The sequence below is a fragment of the Meriones unguiculatus genome, chromosome 9 (assembly GCF_030254825.1).
Source record: "Meriones unguiculatus strain TT.TT164.6M chromosome 9, Bangor_MerUng_6.1, whole genome shotgun sequence".
NCBI classification, from domain to species: domain Eukaryota; kingdom Metazoa; phylum Chordata; class Mammalia; order Rodentia; family Muridae; genus Meriones; species Meriones unguiculatus.
In genome coordinates, this window is record NC_083357.1 from 13822106 (window position 1) to 13834988 (window position 12883).

Below are 12883 nucleotides of genomic sequence, written 5' to 3' on the forward strand. Positions count from 1 at the left end.
CATGGCTTGTGTTGATACGCTTATAACTGAACTGCCGATATTTGCTTCCTTGTTATTCAGCTCAACCCCTGCTCACCTTTCAACTTCTCTTGTCTTTCAGTTACAGTTAGTGTATACCAGCATTCCTATGTGCTTTTTGTTTTAGTTTCATGTAATAAAGTTTCAGAGATTCAACTCTACCTTACTGAAGCACTCCATCATTATCAAAATAAGAGGTTATTTCCTATCCTTCATGACTACGAAGCCACTACACAGTCAAGTAGGCACTGTAAGGGTAACTTCTTCTTTCTTTCTTTTTTTTTCAGTGTAGGCCACAAGATAGTAATGAACCATACTAGGTGGTTATAGCCTGCTGTGGAGTGTGGTCTTACTCATTCTGCCAAATAGCAGGAGATGGGTGTCTTCTTGTAATGGACAATGTCATTAATACTGTCTAGAACTGAAAACTAATGATTGCAAAATACATTGATATTTTTATTCTATGAAGTGTTCTGCTCTCATCTTCACTGCTTCCTTAATTACACAAGAAAAAACAGTTCTTTTATTCTTGTAAAGACTGAATATATATGTTTTTAATATTTTCCATTTAATAAATTAAAAATATATTATTGTCTTGATTAACAGTTCTTTCGTGATAAAAATGAATTTTCTTCATTTATTTATTATTTTTATGGCTTAAAATATTTATGTGTTGTTTGTCTTTTCTAGTTATTTATTCTTACTAAAAATGATAGATCCCAGTAAAGCTAGTATTTGAAGACAAAATCCCTAGACTGTAGGAAAGTCATGTTACACTTTTTTTCATCTGGAAACTCATAGAGTTGTGGTCTCTTGATGTCATAATGCTATAAATATTTAAGTGTATGCTCCTCAAGAACAATCCTTAGGAGTATAGCTAGATGATAGAGTGCTTGTCCAGCATACACAAGGCACATGTTCCACACAAAGTAATGAAAAATGTCTTGATGTGAATATTATTATTTCTTTGTTAATTTATACCAGTATCTTGAGCCACATCTTTGGCTCCTATAGTTTACAAGTGGAACTTCAGCGCTTTACCTTTTTTTTTTAACTTTTTTGTCTTTTTTTTCTTTTATTTTACTTTATTAATTACACTTTACTCACTTTGTATCCCCCCCCCGCGGTTCACTCCCTCCTCCCGTCCCAATTTCTCCCTTCCTCCACCCTCTGCATGCACACCCCTCCCCAAGTCCACTGATAGGGGAGGACTTCTTTTCCCTCCTTCTGATCCTAGTCAATTAGGTCTCATCAGGAGTGGTTGCCTTGTCTTATTCTGTGGCCTGGTAATGCTGCTCCCCCCTCAGGGGGAGGTAATTAAGGAGCTGGTCAATCAGTTCATGTCAGAGACAGTCCCTGTTCCTATTACAATGGAACCCACTTGGATACTGAACTGCCATGGGCTACATCTGTGCAGGAGTCTTAGGTTATCTCCATGCATAGTCCTTGGTTGGAATAGCAGTCTCAGGAAAGATCCCTGTGCTCAGATTTTTTTGGTTCTATTGCTCTCCTTATGGAGTTCCTGTCCTCTCCAGATCTTATTATTTCCCACTCCTTTCCTAAGACTCCCTGCACTCTGCCCAAAGGTTGCCCATGAGTCTCAGTATCTACACTGATAGTCTGCAGGGCAGAGATTTTCAGAGATCCTCTGTGTCAGGTTCCTGACCTGTTCCCTCTTTTCTCCTTCTTCTGATGTCCAGCCTCTTTGCCTTTCTGGATAGGAATTGAGCATTTTAGCAAGAGTCCTCCCTCTTGATTAGTTTCTTTAGGTGTACAGATTTTAGTAGGTTTATCCTATATTTTATGTCTATATGAGTGAGTATATATCGTGTGCATCTTTCTGCTTCTGGGATAGCTCACTCAGGATGATCTTTTCCAGATCCCACCATTTATCTGCAAATTTCATGATTCCCTTGTTTTTTATTGCTGAGTAATATTCCATTGTGTAGATATACCACAATTTGTGCATCCATTCCTCCACTGAGGGGCATCTGGGCTGTTTCCAGCTTCTGGCTATTACAAATAAGGCTGCTACAAACATGGTTGAGCAAATGTCCTCACTGTGTACTTGAGCCTCTTTTGGATATATGCCTAGGAGTGGTATGGCTGGATCTTGAGGAAGCGCTATTCCTAGTTGTCTAAGAAAGCACCAGATTGTTTTCCAGAGTGGTTGTACAAGTTTACATTCCCACCAGCAGTGGAGGAGGGTTCCCCTTTCTCCACAACCTCTTCAGCATGTGTTGGCTCTTGAGTTTTTGATCTTAGCCATTCTAATGGGTGTAAGGTGAAATATTAGGATCGTTTGATTTGCATTTCTCTGATGGCTAATGAGGTTGAGCATTTCTTTAAATGTTTCTCTGCCATTCGATATTACTCTGCAGAGAATTCTCTGTTTAGCTCTGTACCCCATTTTTAATTGGATTACTTGATTTTTTGCTGTTTAACTTCTTTAGTTCTTTATATATACTGGATATTAGCCCTCTGTCAGATATACGGTTGCTGAACATTTTTTCCCAATCTGTAGCTTGTCATTTTTGTCCTGAGGACAGTATCCTTTGCTTTACAGAAGGTTTTCAGTTTCATGAGGTCCCATTTATTGATTGTTGCTCTTAGAGCCTGTGCTGTTGGTGTTCTGTTCAGGAAGTTGTCTCCTGTGCCAATGAGTTAAAGGGTATTCCCCACTTTTTCTTCTAAGCGGTTTAGTGTGTTTAGTTTTATGTTGAGGTCTTTGATCCACTTGGACTTCAGTTTTGTGCAGGGTGATAAGTATGGATCTATTTGCATTTTTCTACATGTAGACTTCCAGTTAGACCAGCACCATTTGTTGAAGATGCTGTCTTTTTTCCATTGAATGGATTTGGCATCTTTGTCAAAAATCAGGTGTTCATAAGTGTGTGGATTTATGTCAGGGTCTTCTATTCGATTCCATTGATCCACCAGTCTGTTTCTATGCCAGTACCATGCAGTTTTTAGTATTGTTGCTCTATAGTACAGCTTGAGATCAAGGATAGAGGTACCTCCTGAAGATCTTTTACTGTAGAGAATTGTTTTAGCAATTCTGGGTTTCTTGTTATTCCATATGAAGGTGAGAATTTTTCTTTCAAGGTCTGTAAAGAATTGTGTTGGTAATTTGATGGGAATTGCATTGAATCTGTAGATTGCTTTTGGTAAGATGGCCATTTTTATTATATTAATCCTTCCAAGCCATGAGCATGGGAGATCTTTCCAGCTTCTCATATCTTCTTCTAATTCTTTCTTCAGAGACTGGAAATTTTTTTCATACACATCTTTGACTTTCTTGGTTAGGGTCACACCAAGGTACTTTATGTCCTTTGTGGCTATTGTGAAGGGTGTTGTTTCGCTAATTTCTTTCTCGGCCTTTTGTCCTTTGTATACAGGAAGGCTACTGTTTTTTTTTTTTTTTTTTGAGTTAATTTTTTATCCAGCCACTTTGCTGAAGATGTTAATCAGCTGTAGGAGTTCCCTGGTGGAGTTTTGGGGTCACTCAGGTATACTATCATATCATCTGCAAATAGTGATACTTTGACTTCTTCTTTTCCAAATTGTATCCCCTTGAGCTCCTTCAATTGTCTTATTGCTCTAGCTAGGACTTCAAGAATAATGTTGAAAAGATATGGAGAGAGTGGGCAGCCTTGTCTTGTCCCTGATTTCAGTGGGAATGATTTAAATTTCTCTCCATTGAGTTTGATGTTGGCTATAGGCTTGCTGTACATCGCCTTTACCATGTTCAGGTATGTGCCTTGTATCCCTGATCTCTCCAAGACTTTAAACATGAATGGATGTTGCCTTTTGTCAAATGCCTTTTCAGCATCTAAGGAGATGATCATGTGGTTTTTCTTCTTCAGTTTGTTTATGTGGTGGATCACATTGATGGATTTCCGTATATTGAACCACCCCTGCACGCCTGGGATGAAGCCTACTTGGTCGTAGTGGATGATGTCTTTGATATGTTCTTGGATTCGGTTTGCAAGTATTTTGTTGAGAATTTTTGCATCAATGTTCATGAGGGAGATTGGCCTGAAATTCTGTTTCTTTGTTGGGTCTTTGTGTGGTTTAGGTACCAAGGTGACTGTGGCTTCATAGAATGAGTTTGGTAGTGTTCCTTCTGTTTCTATCTTGTGGAATAGTTTGAAGAGTATTGGTGTTAGCTCTTCTTTGAAGGTCTGGTAGAATTTGGCACTGAAACCATATGGCCCTGGGCTTTTTGTGCATGGTAGACTTTTGATGAGAGCTTCTATTTCCTTAGGGGATATAGGACTATTTAATTGGTTTACCTGGTCTTGATTCAGCTTTGGCATGTAGAATCGGTCAAGAAAATTGTCCATGTCATTTAGATTTTCAAATTTTGTGGCATATAGACTTTGGAAGTAAGACCTAATTATTGTTTGGATTTCTGCAGTGTCTGTGGTTATGTCCCCCTTTTTGTTTTTGATTTTGTTGATTTGGATAGTGTCCCTCTGACTTTTAGTTAGTTTGGCTATGGGTTTGTCTATCTTGTTGATTTTCTCAAAGAACCAGCTCTTGGTTTCATTGATTCTTTGAATTGTTTTATTTGTTTGTTTGTTTGTTTTCTAATTTTTTGATTTCAGCCCTGAGTTTGATTATTTCCAGCCGTCTATTCCTCTTTGGTGTGTCTGTGTCTGTTTCTTTTTCTTTTTTTTTTTTTTTTTTTTTTTGCTAGGGCTTTTAAGTGAGCCATTAAGTTGCTTGCATGAGATGTTTCGAATTTCTTTTTCAAGGCACTTAGTGCTATGAACTTTCCTCTTAGCACTGCTTTCATTGTGTCCATAAGTTTGGGTATGTTGTGCCTTCATTTTCATTGAATTCTAGGAAGTTTTTAATTTCTTCCTTTATTTCATCTCTGACCCAGCTGTCATTTAGAAGCAAGTTGTTCAGTTTCCATGTGTGTGTAGGCCTTTTGCTATTTTTGTCATTGAGGTCCAGTTTTACTCCATGGTGATCAGATAGGATACAAGGGATTATTTCAATCTTCTTGTATCTGTTTAGGATTGCTTTGTGACCAACTATATGATCTATTCTGGAGAAGGTTCCATTCCATGAGGTGCTGAGAAAAACTCAAAAGTAAATTCTTTTGAGTTTGGGTGAAAGGTTCTGTAGATGTCTGTGAGGTCCATTTGACTCATGACCTCTGTCAGAGTTTTTGTTTCTTCATTTAATTTCTGTTTAGTTGACCTGTCCTTTATTGAGAGTGGGGTGTTGAAGTCTCCCACTATTAATTTGTGGGGGTCTATGTGTGATTTAAGTTTTATTAAAGTTTCTTTTACAAATGTGGGTGCCCTTGCATTTGGGGCATAGATGTTCAGGACTGTGATATCTTCCTGGTGGATTTTTCCCTTAATGAGTATGAAGTGTCCTTCTCTATCTCTTTTGATTGATTTTGTTTGAAAATCTACTTTATTAGATATTAGGATGGCTACTCCTGCTTGCTTCTTGGGTCCATTTGCTTGGAAAACTGTCTTCCAGCCCTTTACTCTCAGGTAATGTCTATCTTTGTGATTTAAGTGTGTTTCTTGTATGCAACAGATTGTTGGGTCTTCTTTATGCATCCATTCTGTTAGTTTGTGTCTTTTTATTGAAGAATTGAGTCCATTGATGTTGAGGGAGATTAATGACCAGTGGCTGTTAGATCCTTTGATATTGATATTGGCCATGGTAGTGTGTTGTGTTTGGCTGCTTTTGTTTTGCTGTAGTGAGGTTATTTATTTCCTATGATTTCTTAAAAGTAGTTAGTTTTCTTGAGTTGTATTTTTCCTTCTAGTATATTCTGTAATGCTGGATTTGTGAGTAGGTATTGTTGAATATATATATTTTTTTGTCGTTGAATATCTTGTTTTCTCTGTCTATGAGGACTGAGAGTTTTGATGGGTACAGTAGCCTAGGCTGACATCTGTGTTCTCTTAGGCTCTGCATGGTATCCGTCCAGGCTCTTCTGGCTTTCATAGTTTCTGTTGAGAAGTCAGGTGTAATTCTGATGGGTTTGCCATTATATGTTACTTGGCCTTTTTCCCTTGCAGCTTTTAGTATTTTTTCTTTGTTCTGTATACTTATTGTTTTGATTATTATGTGATGGGAAGATTTTCTTTTCTGGTCTAATTTATTAGGTGTTCTGTAGGCCTCTTGTATTCTTATAGGCTTCCCCTTAAGTTGGGAAAATTTTCTTCAATGACTTTGTTGAAAATATTTTCTCGGCCTTTAAGGAGTGAATCTTCTTAGGTTTTGTCTTTTTATGTTGTCTTGTATTTCTTGGATGGTTTGTGTCAGGAATTTTCTAGATTTATTATTTTCTTTGATGGATACATCGATTTCTTTCATTTTATCTTCCACACCTGATATTCTTTCTTTCATCTCTTATATTCTGTTGGTTATGCTTACCTCTGTAGTTCCTGTTTTCTTTCCTAGGTTCTCCCTCTTCGTGATTTCCTTCCTTTGTGTTTTCTTTAATTTTTCCAATTCTATCTTCAGATCTTGAACTGTTTTGTTGATTTCCTTCACCTGTCTGACTCTATTTTCCTGTTTTTCCTCAATTCCTTCAGCTGTTTGTTTGAACTTTCCTCTGTTTCTTTTATTTCTTTCAGTGACAGAGACTGTATGGCTGCATCTTTCTGTATTTCTTTATGGATGACCATAATCTGTTTTATTATATCTTCCCCTAATTCTTTACACATTTTATTTACTTCCTCCATTAACCTCTTCATTAAAATAGATGTTAGGTCATCTTCTTGAATTTCACCTATGTTAGAGTGTCCAGGGTTACTTTTCCCTGGATAACTGGGTTCTGGGGATGCCATGTTGTTTTGCCTTTTGCTGGTTGTGCTTTTTCGCTGGCCTCTACCCATCTCTCTGTCTCAGGTGTTGTCTGTTAATTTCTGGTGCCTGCTGAGTCCTGAGGTGGGGAGAATCCACTTGGCGGGGTTCTGAAGTTCTCCTCTGCTTTTTGGGTATGGTCAACTGAATAGTGGTGCTTCTCAGGAATTGTCACAGTTCATTTCAGGTGTATGGACCTGTATGATAACTGTGGTATTCAGGAAGGCTCTCCTCTCATCAGGAGAGGTCCTGGTGATGGCTGTCCTGCTGCTGGGTTTCTTGCTCTGAATTTATTGAGCAGCAGCTGTTGCTCTTAAGATGTAATTGTTGGGTACTGCCCTCTTGAAGGACCAGGGATTTCCACAGTTTTGTCAGTTTAGCTAGGGATAACTGGTTGATCCTTGGCACAGTACCTGAGGGCTGCTGTACTGGCTCTCTGGCTTCTGTAGGTCTGAGGATGCAGCGTGTACCCCAGTGGCCTAGCGGTACTCAGTAATGGCGGGTGAGCACAGCGCTCCTGCCTGCAGTAGAAGGCTAAAGCCTAGAGTCTGCGTGAATCCAGAAAGACTTTTGGTGCTGGGTGTCCTGAGCATTAGACCTGATGATCCCCCTGCTGTGGGGTTTCTTCCTGACAGGGACACCCAGTCTTTGCTTTGGGAACCGCCATTCTGTCTGGGATGGTAAGTAGAACCTGCAGGCACAGACGCCTGTGGCTCTGCCTTTCTGGCCTTTGGGAGCCTGCGTGTCTGCCTAAATTGGGTAATTTTTCCCAAGACCTTTTCGGGGTGGTGGTATCAGCTGAGTGCTCTGAGATCAGACCAGCCGATTCCCTCCCTGTTGGTTTGCACCTGACAGTGAAACTCAGTCTCTGGTGCCCTGGGGCCCACAGTTCTATCTGGGGCAGCGAATCAGGAGCGCAGGCAGGGCTCTGTGCTGGAGCCTGGGGCCCTGGCTCTGGCTCTGGGTTGGCTCCTGGGGTGCCCGTGGAACCCAAGTCTTTTCCAGGTGATGTCTGGGTGGCCTAAGGTTGGTCCCAATCGTTTCCTGCACCGTGGGGTTATTTCTTGACTGGAAATTCCAGTCTCTGATGTTATGGTGCACACAGTTCAGTCTGGGACAGTGACCAAAGCCTGCTGGCTTGTGGCTCTGGGCTGGCGACCAAGAGTCTGGTGGAACCAGGATCTCTTCTGCGGTTTAGCTGGGTGAGTTAAAGCTGATTGAATCCCCCACCGTGGGGTATCCTCTCACCTGGGAAACACAATCACTTGTGTTTTATGGCAGTGAGTTCTGATTGCTGGTCACTGTGCCAATCCTGCTGTGCTGCTGGTCAGAATGAGAGCTCATTGCTTTACCTTTAACTATTGCCTTAAATTGTGATTCTTAGGAGATGCCAACTGTTAGAGTTTAAAATGTCAGGAAGCTTTTTGAGTTTTCTTGAAATCAATTTTATTTACTTTTGTTTTCCTGAATTGACACATTGATCTGGTGTTTTGTGACAGTAAAATCCCTAATGTTTAATGAGAGACGGTTTCATGAGGAATTGGCCTCTTTGTAGCTGAGGATGATTTGGACTTCTGGTGTCCTGTTTCAGTTTTCAATTACTGGGTGGCATATGCCACTATGACTCATGTATATGGTTCCGGGATTAAACCCAGACCCCGGTGAACTGTAAACAGGAATCCACCAACGGACCTATATCCCAGCTCAGTCGCTGGCTTCTATTAAATAATTGACAGTCTCTAACTCTGTAGACATTGATTTGTAGATTTCCATTTGCATGATTCTGCTATATTTTGATATATCACTTTTAGAAACCTCCCTGGCAAATTTAAGTGGTTAGCTTTATTCATTCTGAGTATTAAATTGTGTTTTGTTGTATGGAGGTTTTCTACTTCTGTGTCTTTGCAAGGACTCATTTTTATTATCAGTAAGGCCTGAGGCCTCACATCATCCCTTAACACATTTATCAGCTGCTTTTCAAGTTATCTATTATCAGTTTCTCCATGTCACTTTGTAATGATGTTGCGGTCTAGGTTAAGGTTTTGTAAAACTGATCTGTTATATGATGAGCTTATATTAAGATATGCCATGTGTTATATTTGTTTTCAGCTAAGCATTTCTTTTGAAATTATTTTTTCATCTCCTTTCTTTCCTTTTGCTTTTTGCTTTGTTTTGTTTTCTCTAGTTTTATTCAGAATTTTTTGAATAATTTTCAATGCATAAAATTTCAGGGTGCTAGAAGGAACAGGAGTTCTATTAAAAGAGCAACAGAGCCAACTAATTGGGGCCCAGAGGGACTTGTGGAGACTGAAGCAAGAATCATGCATAGATTGGATCTAGGTCCCCTACACAGATGTAGCCGTTGGAAAGCTCAGTCTTCAGGTGGGTTCCCTTGTAAGAGGAGTGTGGGCTGGCTCTGATGTGGAACTCTGTTTTTTGCCTTTCTATCACATTCTTCTGGCAGGGTTGCCTCTCCAGGCTATAAGGGAAGAGGATGTGCTCAGGCCTAATGTGACTTGACGTGCTATGGTACATTGGTATGGAGGAGGGTTCTCTTTTTCTGAGGAGTAGGGGAAAAGGCATAGAAGGAAGAAGAAAGAAGGGTAGGACTGAGAGGATAGAAGGGATGGGGCTATGATAGAAATGTAAAGTGAAAAGATAGATAGATAGATAGATAGATAGATAGATAGATAGATAGACAGATACATAGACAGATAATTTTTTTAAATTTCAGAATCCTATATTTTATTTTAACTAATTTCATTATTATTATTATTATTATTATTATTATTATTACTTGTATTTTGGTACTGGGCAATCATAACCAAAGACCCTGTGTATGAAAGGCAAACACCATTAAGCTACATCTCTGTGCCTTCATTGTTCTTACTTTTAAAAAAATACAATATTTTTATTAATTCATTGAGAATTTCAAATTTGATCAAAATTAGGAATAGTGCTACCTCAAGATTCAGCTATACCACTCCTAGGAATATATCCAAAATATATTCAAGTATACAACAAGGACATTTTCTCAACCATGTTCGTAGCAGCTTTATTTGTAATAGCCAGAATCTGGAAACAACCCAGATGTCCCTCAATGAAGCAATGGATACAGAAACTGTGGGACATTTACACAATAAAATACTACTCAACAATTAAAAACAAGGAAATCATGAAAATTTCAGGAAAATGGTGGAAGCTAGAAAAGATCATCCTAAGTGAGCTATCCCAGAAGCAGAAAGACACACATTATATATACTCACTTATAAGTGGATATTAGACTTAATATAGGATAATCATACTAAAATCTGTACATCTAAAGAAGCTAAGGAAGAAAGAGGACGCTGGGTAAGATGCTCAATCTTCATTCAGAAAGGCAAATGGGATAGACATTAAAAAAAGAACACAATCAACAATAACCAGGGCATTATGGCAGCAAACTCTGGATATTCTAACACAGCTGAAACACAAGAAAATGAACTTTAATTTATGTTTATGAAGGTCATAAAGGACTTTAAAGAAGAAACAAATCCCTCAAAGAAATACAGGTAAACAAAAACCCCAGAATGATAAAATCAATCTATATAATGAAATTAACTTCTGGAGATATCTCCATCCTTGACTTCAAGCTATACTACAGAATAATAGTAATAAAAACTGCATGGTACTGGTTAGTCAATGGAATCTAATAAAAGATCCAGAAACAAACTCACACACCTACAGATACTTGATTTTTGGCAAAGGAGCCAACAACCTACAGTGGAAAAAAGACAGCACATTCAACAAATGGTCCTGGTCTAACTGCATGTCTTCATGTAGAAAGAATGCAATTAGATCCATATTTATCATCCTGCACAAAAGTAAAGTCCAAGTGGATCAAAGACCTCAACATAAAACCAGATACAGTAATTCTACTAGAAGAGAAAAAAAAGTAGGGCACAGAGCTAAACAGAGAATTCTCAACAGAGGAATATCAAATGGCCAAGAAACACCAAAAGAAATGCAAATCAAACCAACTCTGAGTTTCCATCCTACACCCATCAGAGTGGCTCAGATAAAAAACTCAAATGATGGAGACCAGCACAGATCAGGGAGCAGCAGACAAGTGTCTAGTTTGATTGTGGTCTGGGAGGCTCCAGGTAGCCACAGGTCTGAACAGATGCCTGGACCTGCAGCCAAGCATGGGGCAGAGCTCGAGGGGTCCTGTGGAAGTGTTGCTAGAGGAATGGAGGGACCTGGAGGAGATGGGAATGTCACAAGAAGATTAACAGAGATGGCTAACAGAGTCCCATGGACATTTTCAGAGACTGGGACATCAACATGGGAGCATGCATGATCTTGACCTGGACTCCCCTACACACATTTGGCCGATGGGTTGCTTGGTCTTCATGTGGGTTGCCTGGTAAGTGGAGGGGGTGCTGTTTCTAATGTGGACTCTATTACCTGCTTTTGGATCACTTCCCTCAGGGAGGGCTGCCTTGCCTGGCCTCAGGGAATGTGGATATGCTTAGTCCTGATGTGAATTGATGTGCTGGGGAGGGTTGATGAAGATGAGGAGGCCTCTCCTTTTGAGGGGGGGAGGGGGAAAAGGAGAAGTGAGAAGGGGATAGGAGAGGAGGGAGGATGCAAGGAGGATATAAGAAGAAAATGAAAATAAAGAAAAGAAAAAAAAGAATAAAGAAAAAAACCTCAAATGGTAGCACATGCTGGTGAGGATGTGGAGCAAGGGGAACCTTCCTTCTTTGCTGGTGGAATTAAAAACTTGTACAGCCATGTTGGAAATCAATCTGTCTCTTTCTCAGAAAATTGGGAATAGCTCTACCTCAAGACCCAGCTATACCACTCCTGGGCATATACTCAAAGATGGCTCAATATACAACAAGGACATTTGCTCAACTATTTTCATAGCAGCTTTTGCTTGTAATAGCCAGAATATGAAAACAACCCAATGTCCCTCAACCAAAGAATGGATAAAGAAATTCTGATACATTTATACAATGGAATATCAGCTATTAAAAATAAGAAAAATCATAAAATTTTCAGGCAAATGGGTGGAACAAGAAAAGATCATCCTGAGTGAGGTAACCCAGACCCATAAAGGCACATATGGTATACACTCATTTATAAGTGGTTATTAGCCATAAAGTACACTATAACCATGACACCATCCACACATGCAAAGAAATTAAGTAACAAGGAGGACCCAAGGGAAGATAGTTAAATCCCACTCAGAAGGAGAAATAGAATATATAACAGAAATGGCTAAAGAGAGGGAACAGTGTAGGAGATGGAACACAGAGAGAAATGAGGGTGGAGACCAGCCCTGGGGACAGTGGGGGAAGGAGGACAGAGGATCTACAGATAGAAGAGAAACCATGGGCAGGGACATCTTTATAACAGGCTAGATACCTAGTAGGCTCCTGGGAGGATATAGGGGTGACAATAGCTGAGACTCCTAGTAGGAGGAATCATTGAGACTAAAGAGGCCATCCTCTAACTAGGCAGGACTCCTAGAGGAGTGAAGGGTTCACCAACACACACACACACACACACACACACACACAAACACAAACTTTGACCCAAAATTTACCCTGCGTACAAGATGTGCAGGGATAAAGATAGAGCAGAGATTGAGAAAATGTCTAACCAATGCCTGACCCAACCTGAGACCCATCCCATGAAAAAGAGACAACTCCTGACACTGTTAAAATATTCTGCTATGCTCACAGGCAGGAGCCTAGCATAGCTGTCTTCTGAGAAGCTGCACCCAGCAGTGGATTGAAAGAAATGCTAAGACTCACAGCCAAATATTGGGTGAAGCATAGTGAGTTTTGTGGAAATGTGTGAAGAAGGATAGAAGGACCTGGGACCTCCACAAGAAGACCAACAGAGTCAACTAACCAAGGCCAAAAGGGACTTATGAAGACTGAAGCACCAACCAAGAACCACGCATGGACTGGAAGTAGGCCCACTACACAACTGTAGGAGATGGGCACCACAGCCTTTAAGGGGGTCC

General features: G+C 39.9%; 1 non-coding gene across 1 annotated transcript; it reads right to left on the reverse strand.

Annotated features, from left to right (window-relative positions):
- Window positions 1-303: 303 nt before the first annotated feature.
- Window positions 304-411, reverse strand: LOC132656679 (small nucleolar RNA SNORA4). Its single transcript, XR_009594394.1, has one exon. It is a non-coding gene; the product is annotated as a small nucleolar RNA SNORA4 (small nucleolar RNA).
- Between the last annotated feature and the right edge of the window lie 12472 nt (window positions 412-12883).